Source organism: Pituophis catenifer, unplaced genomic scaffold (assembly GCF_029215685.1).
Source record: "Pituophis catenifer annectens isolate HBS135680 unplaced genomic scaffold, rPitCat1.0.hap2 SCAF_2, whole genome shotgun sequence".
In the NCBI taxonomy this organism is placed as follows: Eukaryota; Metazoa; Chordata; class Lepidosauria; order Squamata; family Colubridae; genus Pituophis; species Pituophis catenifer.
The window spans coordinates 274,954,153-274,970,085 of NW_027256882.1; the positions used below are offsets into that span (position 1 = coordinate 274,954,153).

Consider the following 15,933-nt stretch of genomic DNA (forward strand, 5'->3'; position numbering starts at 1 on the left):
AGAAGTCCACTGGGTAGTCTCATTTTTATGTGACAATCAACTACCTGTCATGGATGGAGGGCAGATCTCCTGTTCATTTGAGCTGCTTAAATGAAAGAGACTCTTTGTCGCTGCCACTCCTGAGTAACCAGATGCAAATTCCTTTCATGGTTATTTTGATGCCAACTCCAATTGACTCTGGGTGGTTTGCCAAATAAAGAACATAAAAAACAGGAATGAATAACAATATAATAAAGATTATCCAAAAAAAGCATTAATTGCAAAATAATTACAGGACAGCAATCAGACTCAATCTCAAATATCATGGATGTAGATATGAGAGCATCCACAACTTTATAAAAATCTGTCATGTGTCATGGTGGGGTGGGAGATCTTCTGTTTTAGTCCAATGAAGTCCTCTGTATTATTTATTATAGGCACATGAGTGATACAATGAGAAAATTGCCTTTACAATGTAAGGTCTCCTTCTTGGGAATTATGTTTAAAAGATTAACAAATCATCAACCTGCTCCCCCAATGTATATCAAATCAAAGTATATCAAATCAAAGTACCATCTTGACAATCATCCCAAAAGTACTTTTTCAAGAGGCAACTTGGACTTTCTGGTTTTTCTTTGAAGACGTTTTGCTTCTCATCCAACAAGCTTCTTCAGCTCTTCTTCTCATCCAAGGAGCTGAAGAAGCTTGTTGGATGAGAAGCAAAACGTCTTCAAAGAAAAAACAGAAAGTCCAGTTGCCTCTTGAAAAAGCAATATTGGGACAACCATGACCTGGGTGACTGAGAATCTCCATAGACATCTTGGCAATCAATTTCCCATTAGCAAACACAGTCGGTGTATGCAGTTTCCAATATTGCCCTAAAAGCCATAGTTTGTTTTAGTCATGATTTACCAAGATGATGACCTCACTCATCCTGTGACATGAAAGTCTGAATGTGTAAACCTGGTTTGCTAAAGCTGGAGAAACTCTCCTAAACTTATTTCACGGTAAGATTAAAAGTTATTCATCCAGTCATGACTGGGAGTTATCCTATATAATTACTGTAAGTCTCCAAGAAGTGCAAAAGGTTCCTAGTATTTATTCCTTTGGCAATCATCATTTCAAACTTGGGCAGAAGCTCAGCAGAACCTTCCAAGAAGGAGACGTTTCTGCAGGTTCTAACCGTGTTGTGAGTAAAATTGCAAATAATAAAGGCATCAGTCATGTCTTGTAATATGAGATAATAAAATAATAGAATAAGATAGGGAGATGATTCTGTTTATGCTTATGCTTACTTGGGAGCAGTCTACTTAGGTCTCAGAAATTAATTTTTAAAAAAATATTTATTTAAATTAAATTTAAATTCAGGAGAATTTTAATAAATGTGTGACGTTATAAGAAAGTGAAAGTTCTGTTTGTGTTAAGGCATTTGTCCATATTAATTTTTGTTCCTTATTTTTACATTATAAATAGCTTGTCGGGTAATCTGTCCACGTTGCATACATAGATTGTGATCTGGTTCAGTGAACACACAGCTACATCTATAATGTGATTTTCTTGGGTTTTGGAAAGAATGTTTTATGAATCTAGCCAACTGCCAGTTATGTTATAGCATGTTGAGTGAGCCCAGTCAATCATGGTTTATTCAGTAAATTAATGTTAATTATTTAGCTTGTTGCATGAATGTTATTAGATAGTGGTGACATTGTATGGATAGAATTCAGCTGAAGATAAACACTTTGTATGTCTACCGTGCATCTTAGAACAATTTACTCAAAACCGAGATCCACTAAATTTAAATTGTGGGAGATTGCTCCAGGAAGCTGAACAGGTTTGACACTTTATGCTGACTCGATGCTTAAAACTAGTGAGTCATATAGCCAGCCTTGAAACAGCCTTGTGAGAAATAGCAAGGATAATAATCAGAATTACCTTGATCTCTTCTCTCATCATTCTCTTTTAAAAGCGATGTAAGAAAATTTGCATTTGTGTTATCTTTTGAAGTACAAAGGATCTCTGCTGAAATTCTCATGGATGGAGCATGATGCTCTTGCTTTTCTCCAAGGGGGAGGGATAAGAAATATGACACTCCTAATTTATTATCCTCCTGCTGTCTTTATGGAACTTCTTCAGCCATCAGCTTAACTTCCAATGCTATCATTAGATCTCAAAGAAGACATCATGTGGGCCTTTTTCAGATTGGGAAGTATGAATAGCCAGGGAGACATCAGAAGAGAGATACCACAGAAAGGTCCATGAAAAAGTTGATGTTCAGGAAAGTACAACCAAAGCTCTCTCTCTCTTTTTTTTACATGTGCCCATAGGTGACACACATCTCAAAAAGTCAAGTTCATTGTAGCCCCCACCTCCCTGCCATCTTGATTCCCTCTCCCTGAAGAAGTAGCAGAACCCTTGATAAAATGACACTTGGAATATTGCATCCAGTTTTGGTCACCACGATATAAAAAAGATATTGAGACTTTAGAAAGAGTACAGAGAAGAGCAACAAAGATGATTAGGGCTAAAATACAGAAAGAACAGTTGCTGGAATTGGGTATGTCTAATGAAAAGAAGGAGTAGGAGTGACACGATAGCACTGTTCTAATATCTAAGGGGCTACCAGAAAGAAGAGCTTGCCTTCGGAAGTTGTGGAGCTTCATCACTTGAGACTTTCAAGAAGAGATTGGATTGCCATTTGTCAAAAATGGTGTAGGGTCTCCTGCTTGGGCGGTGGTGGTGGGGCCTTCGACTAGATGACCTACAAGGTCCCTTCCAACTCTGTTAAGATATAAAGAGGGGGTCAACCTATTCTCCAAAGCGCCTGAAGGCAAGACAAGAAACGATGGATGGAAACTCATGAAGGAGAGAACCAACCTAGAACTAAGAAATTTCCTGACAGCGAGAACAATTAATCAGTGGAACCACTTGCCTCCAGAAGTTGTAGATGTTCCAACACTGGAAGTTTTTAAGAAGACATTTGTCAGAAATGGTATATAGGATTTCCTGCCTGAGCTGAGCAAGGGGGCTGGACTAGAAGACCTCCAAGGTCCCTTCCAACTCTTGTTATTCTGTAACATCCCCTCCCCCCAAACTCTACAAGGTACCCAAATCCAAATTCTCAAGCGCCCCTCCCCCTTAGGCGAGGAGACAAGAGAGAGAGAGAAAGATAGATAGATAGATAGATAGAGAGAGAGAGAGAGAGAGAGAGAGAGAGAGAGCCTCTCTTTTGGAGGTTGAAAAAGCTTTGGGGAATCTCCGCAGGGCCAACTGGATGTTGGAGAGAGGTGGAGCTTCCCCACTTGAGAGAGCTTTGACAGGTCCCCTTGCCCGCTGCGCTTTCAGCCTCATCCAAGACCAGGGATCAGCCAGAGGAGGAGGAGGAGGTTCGGGAGCGATGCCCGGACGGGGGACGAAGCCGTCTCGGGAAGCCACTTCGGAGCAGGTGAGGTACTTTTCCTGCGGGGTAAAATCTGCGGGGTAGCCCGAGTTGGAATCCAAAGGGCCAGGCGGGCTTTTTCTCCCGACGCCTTTTTTTCCACCGAGCAGCTTCTGTTGCCTGTCGGCTCGCGGCTCCTCCTCCCCGGGGCCGTAGTCAGGAGTCAATCCCTTTCCATAGGCTGCCGCCGCCGCTCTCCTTGACTGCGCCTTTGCTCGCCCAGCTGCCAGGCCTCTTCGCGGAGCTTCTCCACAGCAGCCGGGAGGGGGGGGCGGCGGACGGCGGTGGACAATTTCTCCGAGCCCGTCCGCGGCCACGGGGGAGTCCCACAGGCTCTAGCTGGCTTTGAGGAACAGGATTCCCGATCCCTTGCAAGGCTCCCACCCCCTCTTCCCTCCCTCCCTCTAACCCCCCCTTCTTCCCAGGCTTCCTGTTGGGGCTACGTAATCCCGCCACCCGCAGCAAAGCCGAGGCCCGGCCCGCCTGGCATTGCTTTGCGTTATGGACAAGCACGGCGGGAGGAGAAAGGAGAAGCGGCGTTATAAGGTGAGGGCTGGGGGGGGGGGATGAGGACGGGAGGGGGCTTTAAGGGTTTAAAGAAGGGTGAAGAGGGGCCAGGAGGGGTTTAAAGGGGGACGGAGATTTGGGGTGGGAAAAGCCTGGGGATCGCCTGTTTTGGTTGGTTTGTTGGTTGGTTGGCGCGTGGGGCAGCCCACTCCCCGTGCGATAGATTCCACCGGTTCGTCTCCGGGAGTGAAAACCGGAGTAAAATTAGCCTTGGAGCTGATTTTGGAGGAAGCGCTTCGCTCCCCAATCGACCCCGTTGGAAAGCATTCCTGCGATCCGGGCACCGCTTCCCAAAGGGGGGGGGGATTCCACGGATTGGGAATCGGATCCCATTCCCTGGGAAAGTTTTGGAAGGAAGGGGGCAATCTAGATGTCCTCCCCCCCCTCCCCTCCCCTCCCGGCTTCCTTCGTTGACGCGTCGGGATCCTCGGAGGTCAAAACTTTTTCTCCGGTTCCCAAGGAGATTTCTGTCGCCGACCCTTCCTAGCGCTCTCCTCCTCCTCCTCCCCCATCTGCGCCTCTTTTCTTAGAAGAGAAAAGGAACTCCCACGCCATCCCAAATATTGTCCCTCGCTGTCCCGGCCAGCTCAGGCGCGATTCCCTGATATTTTTTTTTTCCCCCTTAAATGTCACGCCGTCTGGGACATCTCTAAGGCTCGGGAAGGGCTTAAGGTTAGCGCAGATTTCCTTTATTAGTATTGTTAAATAAGCGTTTCCGCTGATTTCTGTGAATGTGGTGGATTCCGTAAACGCGCTCGGTCCCCCTGGGAATTGAGATCCGAGCGGAAAAGTGAAGAGTTTGGGGAAGAAGGGAGAGCGGGGGTGGGGGGGTGTTTGCGAATGAAATCGGCTGGTTTCGAAGCGGATTTTGCTTGCTTTCGAGGTAACCGCGGCGATGAATGCGGAGAGGGATTGTTTCTTTCTAGGCTGCGTTGTTCATGTAGGTTGAAGGATCTATCTATCTATCTATCTATCTATCTATCTATCTATCTATCTATCTATCTATCTATCTATCTATCTATCTATCTATCTATCTGTCTGTCTATCTATCTGTCTATTTATCTGTCTATCTATCATCTCTCTCTCCTTATATATATATATTTATATATATGTGTGTGTGTGTGTGTGTGTGTGTGTATTGGATTGTGATTTCACTGAACCAGGGCTGCATAGAAATCTTGGTTTACGTAGGAAGAACCTGGCTAAAGAGAAATACATACATACATACATACATACATACATACATACATACATATATACATACATACATACATACATACATATATAGTATTTATATATATGTATTTCTCTTTAGCCAGGTTCTTCCTAGGTAAACCAAGATTTTTATGCAGCCCTAGTTCAGTAAAATCACAATCCACTAGTTTCTAGGCTTTTTTCAGGCAGCCAGCAAGCACCCTGCTGCCCATTGGGAGACCAAGGAGACTAAGCAGCAGGGTGCTTGCTGGCTGCCTGAAAAAAGCCTAGAAACTAGTGGATTGTGATTTTACTGAACTAGGGCTGCATAAAAATCTTGGTTTACCTAGGAAGAAATTGGCTAAAGAGAAATACACATAAAGGCCTACCAAAAGAAAAGGAAAAAACCACACACACACACACACACACACACACATGTCTATATATCTTTATCTATAGCTATATCATCTCCCTCTCTCATCTCTCTCTATATCTCTATCTCTATCTATATATCATCTTTTTGGGGGTCATGGGGTGAGCGTGGGACTGCGTGACACTACAGAAAGTGGGAGGAAGGGAAGAGTGACTCAGATGATTTGTCCTTTCACTTGGGCTCTCCCCTCCCCCCCCATTTTGAGGACTGACGTGATATTGGCAGGACTTGTAGTGAAAGTTATTTGTCTGTGTTCACTGACTGTAGCAAAAGCTGGGGCACTGGATTCCCACATAGTTTTAAAGTCAGTCTCCCTCTCTCCCTCTTCCTCTCCCTCAGAAACATATATTTAGTTATTTTTAAAAGGGATGGTGAAAATTCTGGCAGATCTCAGCATCAAAACAAATCCTTACTTTGCACGTACCTTGCTTTATAAATAAAGATTTATAGGACAAGGCTGTAACAATCAGAATGACTAGAGTCGTGCTTTGAGCTAAGCCTTTCCCCATGATTTATTGAATAAATTGCAACTAGCTAAATTCATGCATTTGGGATTGTAAACTGTGGTTTACAGAAAAAAAACCCGCTAGGTTCATATAAGAGGCTAAGCCCCAGGCACAATAGGCTACCATTATTATTACATAGTAGAGGGCAGAATTTAAATGGATTGCACTCACAGTACACTCCTTGTTTCTGCATTTTTTTTTTAAAAAAATCCAGGCTTAATGAAAATAGCCACTGTTTGAAATTGGCTTCAAGATAAACTAATGGTTAACTTTTAGATTGGCCCTCTGATCAATAATTCATTAAGCTGCAATAAGTGTAGAAGGTTCTCTTTGACATACATAATAAACTACCCTGGGTGTCTTCTCATTTTCTTGATTTGCAGCCTAATTTTGGATTATAAAATATATAACCAGAGCTGCAAAGGAACTCCATCTTGGCCTTGGACAATCAACAAATTTAAGTAGCCCAACAGCAACTCTAATTAGAATGATAATGTGAAACAGCTGGCAGTAATTTTTAAAGGCTTGCACTGAAGTTACACCATTCAGCCTCCTCTTGGAAGCAGGTGAAGGGGGGGGGGAAAGGAGCTGGTTACAACTGCCCAGAGAAGGAAGCTGTTTCAAAGTCTTCCTTGTTCCTAAAAGAACAGAAGACCCCTCAGAGCCTGAATTGAAAGAGGAACTTGAAAAGATGAACCATATTTGCAGGAACATTTAAATTGAAAAGGTAATTCCCACAAAACTTTGATTTCAGACCTGGTAAAACCGGAGCAGTCAATCCTCTGTCCTGTAACACATATGGATACCTTCCTTGGTATTTGTTACTTGTAGGTTGTTTGCTCCACTTGATTCTTAGAGTGCTTTAATTTTTTTGTTTTTAATTAAAAATGAAAATCTGGGTAATTCAAACACTGATTCTAATTTCTAGCAATGCCCCCGGGCCCGGTTGGGATGCTTAGAAAATAGATTTGGTGGGGGCGAAACATACTAAAATAAGAACCAGTAGCATTTATTGGAAGCTTCTTAAAGTAGCTGCAGCTTTTTTGAGGGTGTGTATGTGTCATGTGTGGCTTTGTGGCACAATCCTGGGAAAACCTGGATTAAGGGAAAGGCATTCCTGACAACATAAATGCCTATACGCATTGTAAAATATTTTTTATTATTATTTTGAATCTATCTTTTTACTTGATCCTAATTGAGCTTTGCAACTTGGGGCATTAAGGAACATCCTAAAAGGCTTAAGACTGAATATTTTGTGGCTGGCCAGGTTTAGCCAACCATTTTGTGAGAATGCCTGCAACATTTGGAAATTTATTGTGGATTGAACATTTGGTTTTGCGTTAGGAAAATGTGGATTGGCACTGTGAACTTTTAAATCATACTGTATGCTGCATGAAATCTTGAATATATTTTTTCTAAATTTTCAATGAAAAACATTTCCTAATTTTTTAAAAAAGCAAACTTTGTTCTCAGAAAATAAACAGTTGCCTAGAATTGATTGATTGATACTGTATTCTACTCTCCCAAATTAATGTTTGAAATTAAATGCATCATAGCCACGCTATAGAGGTGGAAAGGATTTAAGTAGTCCTTCTATAATCATCTGAAGACATTTTAATTAAAATGTTGACGATTTTATTTGACTTTCTTGTTTGCTTGCCAGAGAGATTCGGGCTTCTGATTCTTTAAGGAGCTGTTTAAGTCAGATTTCCATATGCAGAGCAGTGGATTATGTCAGATAAGATTATTGGTAAATCTTATCTGAATCCTATTCAATATGATTCTTTTCAATATTTTGGAATATATTAAGATAATAGTTACATTTTTTTCTTTTTCTTGTCTTTTAATTAAAAACCAAAAGCTGGGTAATTCAAGCACTGACTCTAATTTCTATCAATGCTCCTGGGCCCTGTTGGGATGCTTAGAAAATAGATTTGATAGGGGGGGAAAACATACTAAAATAAGAACCAGTAGCATTTATTGGAAGCTCCTTAAAGTAGCTGCAGCTTTTGGGGGGAGGACATGTGTGGCAAACTAAAAATATGCCACCCTGAGAAGATTTTCTTTTCCAAAACACTATTGATTTCCCTCCTTTTTTTCTTGAGAATGATGCTTTCTATAACTTCAGCTGCATTGATATACTTTTAGTTGTCTATCTTCTCACTTCTGTCTCCGAATACAAGGTTGAAAATATCAACACCATTGTAATTTTCAGTGAAGACTAATGCAGTAGAGATGTTAATAGAATTTGTTGGAATGATCTTAAATGTAAGTTGTCTCAATGTTAAACTTGACTCTTAATATAATTTCTCCTTAGTATATGGAAATGATTAACACTTTCCTTTTTAAAGCACATTTGTACCAATCTTCTAACAATTGTAAAATATAGCAGAAAAGTGGAATGGATTCAGATCTAAAAGATTATGAGGCACTGGTGAGGGATGGACAAAGCAGAAAATTAAAGGGCATCTAGAAATGAAAAAGCTGGGAAAAAATCTATTCTGCATGCTGCATCCTTTTCTTTTAATTGTGTCTGGTGTCCTCATTACCCTAAAGTTCCAGTAATATTGGCTGATGTTCCTTATTGATTTTTCAAGAGAAAAATATCTGTTTGGACCCTTTGTTTAAACATTCTGGGACTTTTAAACAAACATTTCCTCAGCTTTGTTTTGATTTTTAATTGTACAGGAAATTATGTATTCTCTTGTACGTTTAATGGCTGCTTGCAGATTTGCTAAGATATCCATATGTCCCTTAGTAGTTCTGCCATACGTAGCAAACTATTTTGGGCCAAGCCAATCATCTATTTAGTTCAGTATTTTTCACATTAACTGGTAGAGTCTTAAGCAGATGATTAAACCTGAGAGCTTTTGCAAAGCATGTGCCACTGCTTAGTCATCGTCTAGGTATAAATCTTAAGAACACTTATTTGGTGAATTACACAGCATCGATCATATAACACTATTTTTATATGTCTGATAATTTATAAAAGCATACAGTGTAAACCAAAACGCCAATTGTTTTAAAGAATAGCTCTTGTTTTTGTTTTTAAATCATTTTCCCATTTAGGCTATTGATTTCTATAAGGTATATCACGCTGGCATTTTTAATATTCTCTTGCGCTCTGTAGAATTGGAATGTACTGGATAGATTGACATTGAAAATTAAACAGAGGATGCAGAATATTATCAAACATGGAATTTATTTTACCAATGGTTGGAAAAAAAGGGGTGGAGATTTAAGAATGTAATTTGTATCGTTAAGCAAATTAAATACCCAGACAGCACTATGTTTATTAAGCACTAAGAAATGTATTTAATAGAAAATCAATATAAAAAAAAAAGAATTGGAAGGTTAATAAGTCCGGCAGCTTCATTCCTTCTCATGGCCTCTATTGTTAGGCTGCTGCTAACCATTATTTTTGTAGAAAACTACTTTGTGTCCTTTTTGCAGAGAAATACACAACAAAATATTTTTTTTTTATGAATTCCACGTTCTCTTTCCTTCCAGCGACCTTTCCGTGAACCTTTTAACTCTCTTACTAATTTGTACAGTGCAAATCATACTTTTAGTGCTAAGGAGATAAAGTGGATTGAACTAACAACTTGTACTGGCTGCAGAATGGCCTGGTGGTTTTTCTTTTCTTTTCTTTTCTTTTTTTTTTGAGGGGGGGTATCATTTGTTTTTCCCTCTCATAAGGCCTAACCTTAGTGATTTGCTCCAACTGGATTTTAAATTGCAGGTTTCCTGTTGCATCTATCCTGGTGTTCTTTGGAATGTGTTGGATTTCATCTGGGAATAAAATGGCCAGCACATCTGGAGCGTGGTAGCGTTGTTTGGGAAATGCTGAATTTGGTTCTCTGCCCAATGAAACTTAATCCACGGTAAAACGGGCAGCCTTGACAACTCTGTGATTCAGACACCCTTTTCAGTTAATATTAACATTTGTTCTTTCCAGTGAAGACAAAACGATCTAATTTAAACAGAAATTGTAACAATGACTTGGTCAAAGGATTCAATTCAGCGATGGGCAACCACGGCATATGCTACCTTGGCGCTAATAATATGGGAACCCTTTTCAAAGAGTGTCAGAAGTTCTGTGAGAGTTGGGAGGAGGGAAAGAAGGGGTTCAAATGCGAAAAGGGAGATAAACGTTACACACAATTCCAACTGGACATAGTCTTTTCTTCCTTCCGTCCTGCCTATCATCCTGTGATGGTATGTGGGGGAATGACCTTAGGAGACAGGAAGGAGAGCCACCGACTGGACAATCAGCATGTAAAAATATCCTACTCCACAGAAGCAGAAGGGCAGCACATGGGAAGCGTTTAAGAAAAGGGCCTCCCCAGTTTCTGGAGAATAAAAGAAGAGGGGAGAAATAAATACAGGTAGTCCTCAGCTTACAACAGTTCATTTAGTGACCGTTCAAAGTTACAACGGCACTGAAAAAAGTGCGTTATGACCGCATTTCACACTTACAAACATTGCAGCATCCCCAAAGTCAGTGATCAAAATTCAGACCCTTGGCAACTGACTCCTATTTATGATTGTCGCAGTCATGTGACAATCACCCGGGTCATGTGATCACCTTTTGCAACCTTCTCATGAGCAAAGTCAATGGGGAAGCCCGATTCACTTAACAGCCGGGCAGTATTTCACTTAACAACAAAGGCAAGAAAGGTTGTAAAATGGGGGGAAATGCACTGAACAAATGTCTCGCTTAGCAACAGAAATGTTGGGCTCAGTTGTGGTCGTAAGTTGAGGACTCCCTGCACTTTGTCTTGCAAGATTCTGTTAATGTAATCTTATAACAGTCAGGATCTTGGAGATCTTCTGCAGGGCACCCTGTGCCATTGCTTTACTTCTATGTTATGTATCACAACTTGTTTCCAAGGTTCTTACTATTCCAGTGTGACTATGCAGCTTCACAAAGCACTGTTGTATAAAAGTTCTCTTTACAGGCTACCATCTGTTCCCACCCCCCTCCACCATATAAATATGGTTAGAGCTTCTTGTTTGAACTCTGCTGAAGGGCTAACACATCCCATGAAAAAATGGTCATCCATAAAAGTCACAAAATAATTGCCCATTTGCATTTTATATGGAATCCAAACATTGCAAAAAAAAGGAAGAAGAAGCTATAAATATATTTTTACAGAGAAACTTTTTACAGAGGTATTATTAAACCCTGCAGTTTCCTTGCCAAGATTTCAGAAGAGGTTTGCCACTGCATCCTTCCTAAAATTGAAAGGAAAAAAAAAGGGATTGGCCTAAGGTTTCTTTGCCAAGGTAGGATTAGAACTCATGGTCTTGCATTTAATAGCCTGGTTCCTTAACCACTGTACACCACAGTAACTCTCAAAGGTGAAATACCTGTCTTAAAAAAGTCTTCACTGTGTACCTAAACTACCAGAGCACTTGATTTTTGTAGTGGCTTAATGTGATTACTCTTACTCTAATGTGTTTGCATTACTCTAATGTGTTTCCCTCTTTATTTATTTTTTTTATACACACACAAACACATACCATAAATTAAACATGAGTTTAAGTTGCACAAGGAGCCAGAATAAGTATAAACGGCTAAGGTTTTGCTTCAGACTATTCTGTGAACCCACCCAGTGAGACCAAATTTTGAGTTGATAGATTTGGGGAATGACTTCAGGATCAAAGTCTTTAGAAGCATCGTTGATTTTGCTTGGAATTGTGGGACAGAATTTATCGTTTCAAGACAGAAGAATTGAAAAACAGACCATGTTGAGAATAAGCATGGACACATATGCTTAAGTTATGTTTAGAAACTGGTAGAGTAGAATTCCATACTGTAGCTCTTGGTAATAGCCAGTGGTGAATTTCCTGCTGGAGGTAGTGAACAAGACCAATATACTGGATTGAAAATGAATCTGGTTTAAATAACATGCTAATCCATCATTTTCTTAATCCGTCATTTGCAAATAAACTGCAAGGGATTGGGCTAAACTAGGCCAAACCAGCCATATATTAGTGCTCATGGGAACCAAACTGCTGGCGTTAGAAAACCATGATTTTGAACAAACAACCACAAAACAGTTGTTTGCTCTATCTTTCTCTCGGCTACTGTTTAGTGGTTTTCTGTATTTGTTTTTCAGACCAGATCTGGTAGCCTTACTTTTAGTGCAATCACATCCTACAAACTGGAGTGTAAAGCAACGTTTCTAAATCTTAGCTTTAAGATGTGGCTGCATGTTAGCTGGAGAATTTTGGGAATTGAAGTCTACCCTTCTTACAGCCGCTAAGGCAGGGGTGAAATCCAGCAGGTTCTGACAGGTTCTGGAGAACCGGTAGCGGAAATTTTGAGCAGTTCGGAGAACGGGGAGCAAATGCCACCTCTGGCTGGCTCCAGAATGGGGTGGGAATGGGGATTTTGCAATATCCTTCCCCTAGGAGTGGGGAGGGAATGGGGATTTTGCAGTATCCTTCCCCTGGAGTGGGGTGGGAATGGAGATTTTGCAGTATCCGTCCCCTGCCATGTTCACCAAGCCATGCCCACCAAGCAACACCATGCCCACCAAGCCACGTCCACAGAACCGGTAGTATCTGTAAAATTGGATTTCACCACTGCACTAAGGATGAGAAAATCTGGTGTAAAGTACATTCAGGAGAAATGTTTTCCAAAGTAAATGATATTAGAATTGCAGCCTGTTCAAAAGAAGTCACCTATCTAATTCTCTACTTTCTCAAAGTTCTTTAATTCTCAATGTTTGCCTCTTATTGGGGTTATTATTACCGGAAAGTGCAATCTATTTTACTAGAATCACTCTGCTAATTCTCTTTTTCATGGAGCTACAGCTCCATTGTATAACATATTTTTTTTTCCCTAGCAGACAGAAAGTTGGCTGCTGTTGATAGTTGGATTATAAATAACTTAGGGGAGGTGGGAGAGGAGAAAACACTGATATCCAAATTAAGATATAGTCGTGTGTTTTAAGAAAAAGAGAGCATTGACAACTATGGAACAAGCATGCATATGTTTTCTAACCACACGTGATTTATTTTAAACATTTTACCACAAAAGCCACTTATACTCTATCTTGCCTATTTTTTTGTTTATGTGAACAACCGTAGTGAAGGACAATTTTGCCAATCTCTGAGGATTGTGGGTAAAACTGTAGTTGTAGGATAGGGGGAACATGATAATGAGTACTTTTGTTTTGAGGAGCCTGGGAATTTTTCCTTTCAAAGCCAGTGCTGTGGTATTTTGGGAGTATTTTGTAGAGGAGTGGCATAATAATCCAGTGGTGTGAATACTGAATGCAGTGCTTTCCCCTGGAGGGGTGCTTTATCTTCCTCGGTTGCCAAGTTTGCAATAATGACAAAATCAGTGGGAAGCAGCACGTAGGTGATTATTCATCTCATTTAAAAATAGCTCAACTTATTAACAGAGGCCTCCATTTTAATAGAAGTAGCACTTCAGTATTAATAAATTCCTCCTATCACTTCCTTGTTAAACACCGAATAATAGATTTGCAATAAGGTAGGCATATAATTGTCTATTAATGTACTGAATGTATACAAAATGAAGATGACTACCTATAGATGGATCCAGATTTGGAGTCCTTTCATGTGCTTATTTGATAGCAAATTATTCTGAGCTGAATGGCACTTACAAGTAGGTAAGGATGGGGCACGTCTAAATTCCAAAATCTAATGTAGCATCTGCAGCCATAGATTTTAGCAGGATGGAAGTAGAGCTGTCTTGGCCCCAAGGCAAACATTCAGAAGAGGTCACCCAGTCCAACATTAGTCATCATTTAAAGAGCTAAGTGTGAGAGAGGAAGCCTGTTCTAATGTCTGGAGCTTGGACACCTGTGTTACTCTGAGGGATGAGTGGCACCTGCAGGGGGACTCAGGGTTGTTGAGTTTTTTTGGTGGTAGGGAGCAGTGTTGGCAGGTTGCTACCGGATCTTGGCTGCAGGGATCTGAACCACCATTAGATGTAGCAGAGTTAGAATTTTCTGCACGTCTTTGTTGGCATCAGAATGCACTGCTGATTAGAAAGGGTAGACTCTGGAAAGAAGGAAAGGAAATTTTGTTGTAATTTTAGAGAGGGTAAGATATCAATTGTAACTGCTGTTAAGATCAGAAACTGCTGTTTTATAACCCCTCTTTATCTGTCCCATCCTTCTGTATTTCTTTCTTTGCATTTTTCCTGCTCCTATTATTTTTCTTTACTTTGCTTTTGATTTTAAAATGTGAAGTGTTTTATTTTCCAAAAGTTTCCTTTAATAAATTTTTTAGGCAAAAATGCACTTCTGCTTATATGCTCATTCACAGCCCAGTTCTACTAGCTGCCTAGGCGAAGATTTAGATTCCTCTCCGAGTGCACACTGGCCGATTAACCAAGTTTGTTTTAATGACTGAAGGCCCAGCTGGGCCTCTCTTTGCCTGAAAACCCCAGGGTAGCCACCACTCCTTGGTTACATTTCTGACACTGGATTTGGAATGTATACATGCACCAGGGGTGGGTTCTAATTTTTTTTTACTACCGGTTCTGTGGGCGTGGCTTATTTTGTGGGTGTGGCTTGGAGGTCATGTGACTAGGTGGGCGTGGCTAGCTGGTTAGAGTCATTTCTGGAAGGTCCTCTCACTTACGACCAGTCCTCGCACTTACGACCCGACTCATTTGTTTGCTTTTAACACTGATCAGCTGTAGGACAGCCCTTTGAAGCCCCGCGGCAAGAGTTTAAACAGTTTTTTTCCCTCTAGTCATCAGCTGGGACTCAGGAGGCAGCAATAGATTGGGGGTGGGACCAAATAAAAGGTAAGAATAACATGGTTGGGGGGGTGGGAGGGCGGGGGGGGGGAGAACCGGTTCGGTGATGTCATATCGTCACCGTTACCGGCTCGGCCGAACCAGACCGAACCGGGAGGAACCCACCACTGACATGCACACATCCAAGACACACATACTTGCATTTTATTTTGTGTTTTTTATATTCATTGGTTGATTTTATGTTATGATTCTTTGGCTATCCTTTTCAATAAGACTAAATCTTAGATATTTTGAAGTTTGTTTCTCACTCCCTAAAATAAGAGACTATGTTTTCTAAAAGTTTAGATTAGACAATTGAATTTTGAAAAGTTTGTTCACTTACACCATCACAAGTAGCAATTTACACTTTTTATAGGGCTTACCTGCTTTTTTGGTCAGCTTTTGAAATAACACTAAACCTGGATATATGTGGAAGATTTGCCTGTGAACAACTCTACCTTACAAAAGATACACAGGAGAACTGTAGAGGAATGCAGAATAAAGGAAATAATCCTAAATAATTATTATTTTGCATTTTCAGTGCTACTTAACTTTCTGCCTTTCTGCTATTGTAAGAGTTAGTTAAATCCGTTTAAAAACAGTGTGATGAAATGGTTACAACACCTCTTCTCAAAAATGTTAGCCTAGTTAAAGAATAGCAAAATACAGTATAAGAACAGGAAGGAATCTATAGCAATTATGTATATCATCAAACAATGATGTGTGGATATAGCTGTTAAGTCACCTTAAGAGGAGGCAAGGTTGGAACTAGACCAACAATGGAGAAAAATTGTTCTCTTTAAAGAGCAATTCATTTGGCTATAGCAATTAATTTAGCTGTAGCAGAATGAGTCATATCTTATTGCTTCCACAGTTATGACTTGTGGATCTGCTGGGTACACAATGCCGGTCCTGAAAGTTAGCAGTTTGGAACATCCGTTTGGACATATTCGCACATTTGAGCATAGGATAACTCAAAGAAGTTGAGTGTGTGGAGAAACCTGGCCCATAGAATCGCCAAGAGTCAGAT

General features: G+C 40.5%; 1 protein-coding gene across 2 annotated transcripts in view; it reads left to right on the plus strand.

Moving 5' to 3' along the window:
* The first annotated feature begins 3,363 nt into the window (after positions 1-3,363).
* Positions 3,364-15,933, plus strand: part of LIFR (LIF receptor subunit alpha) — a 105,162-nt gene continuing 92,592 nt past the window's right edge. The window contains exons 1-2 of one of the 2 annotated variants that reach the window (XM_070938897.1): positions 3,364-3,421; positions 3,841-3,961. The gene's annotated coding sequence lies outside the window, so the exon portion shown is untranslated. Of the gene's footprint in view, positions 3,422-3,702; positions 3,962-15,933 lie in introns of those variants that run through there. The other variant, XM_070938898.1, reaches the window with a different exon arrangement.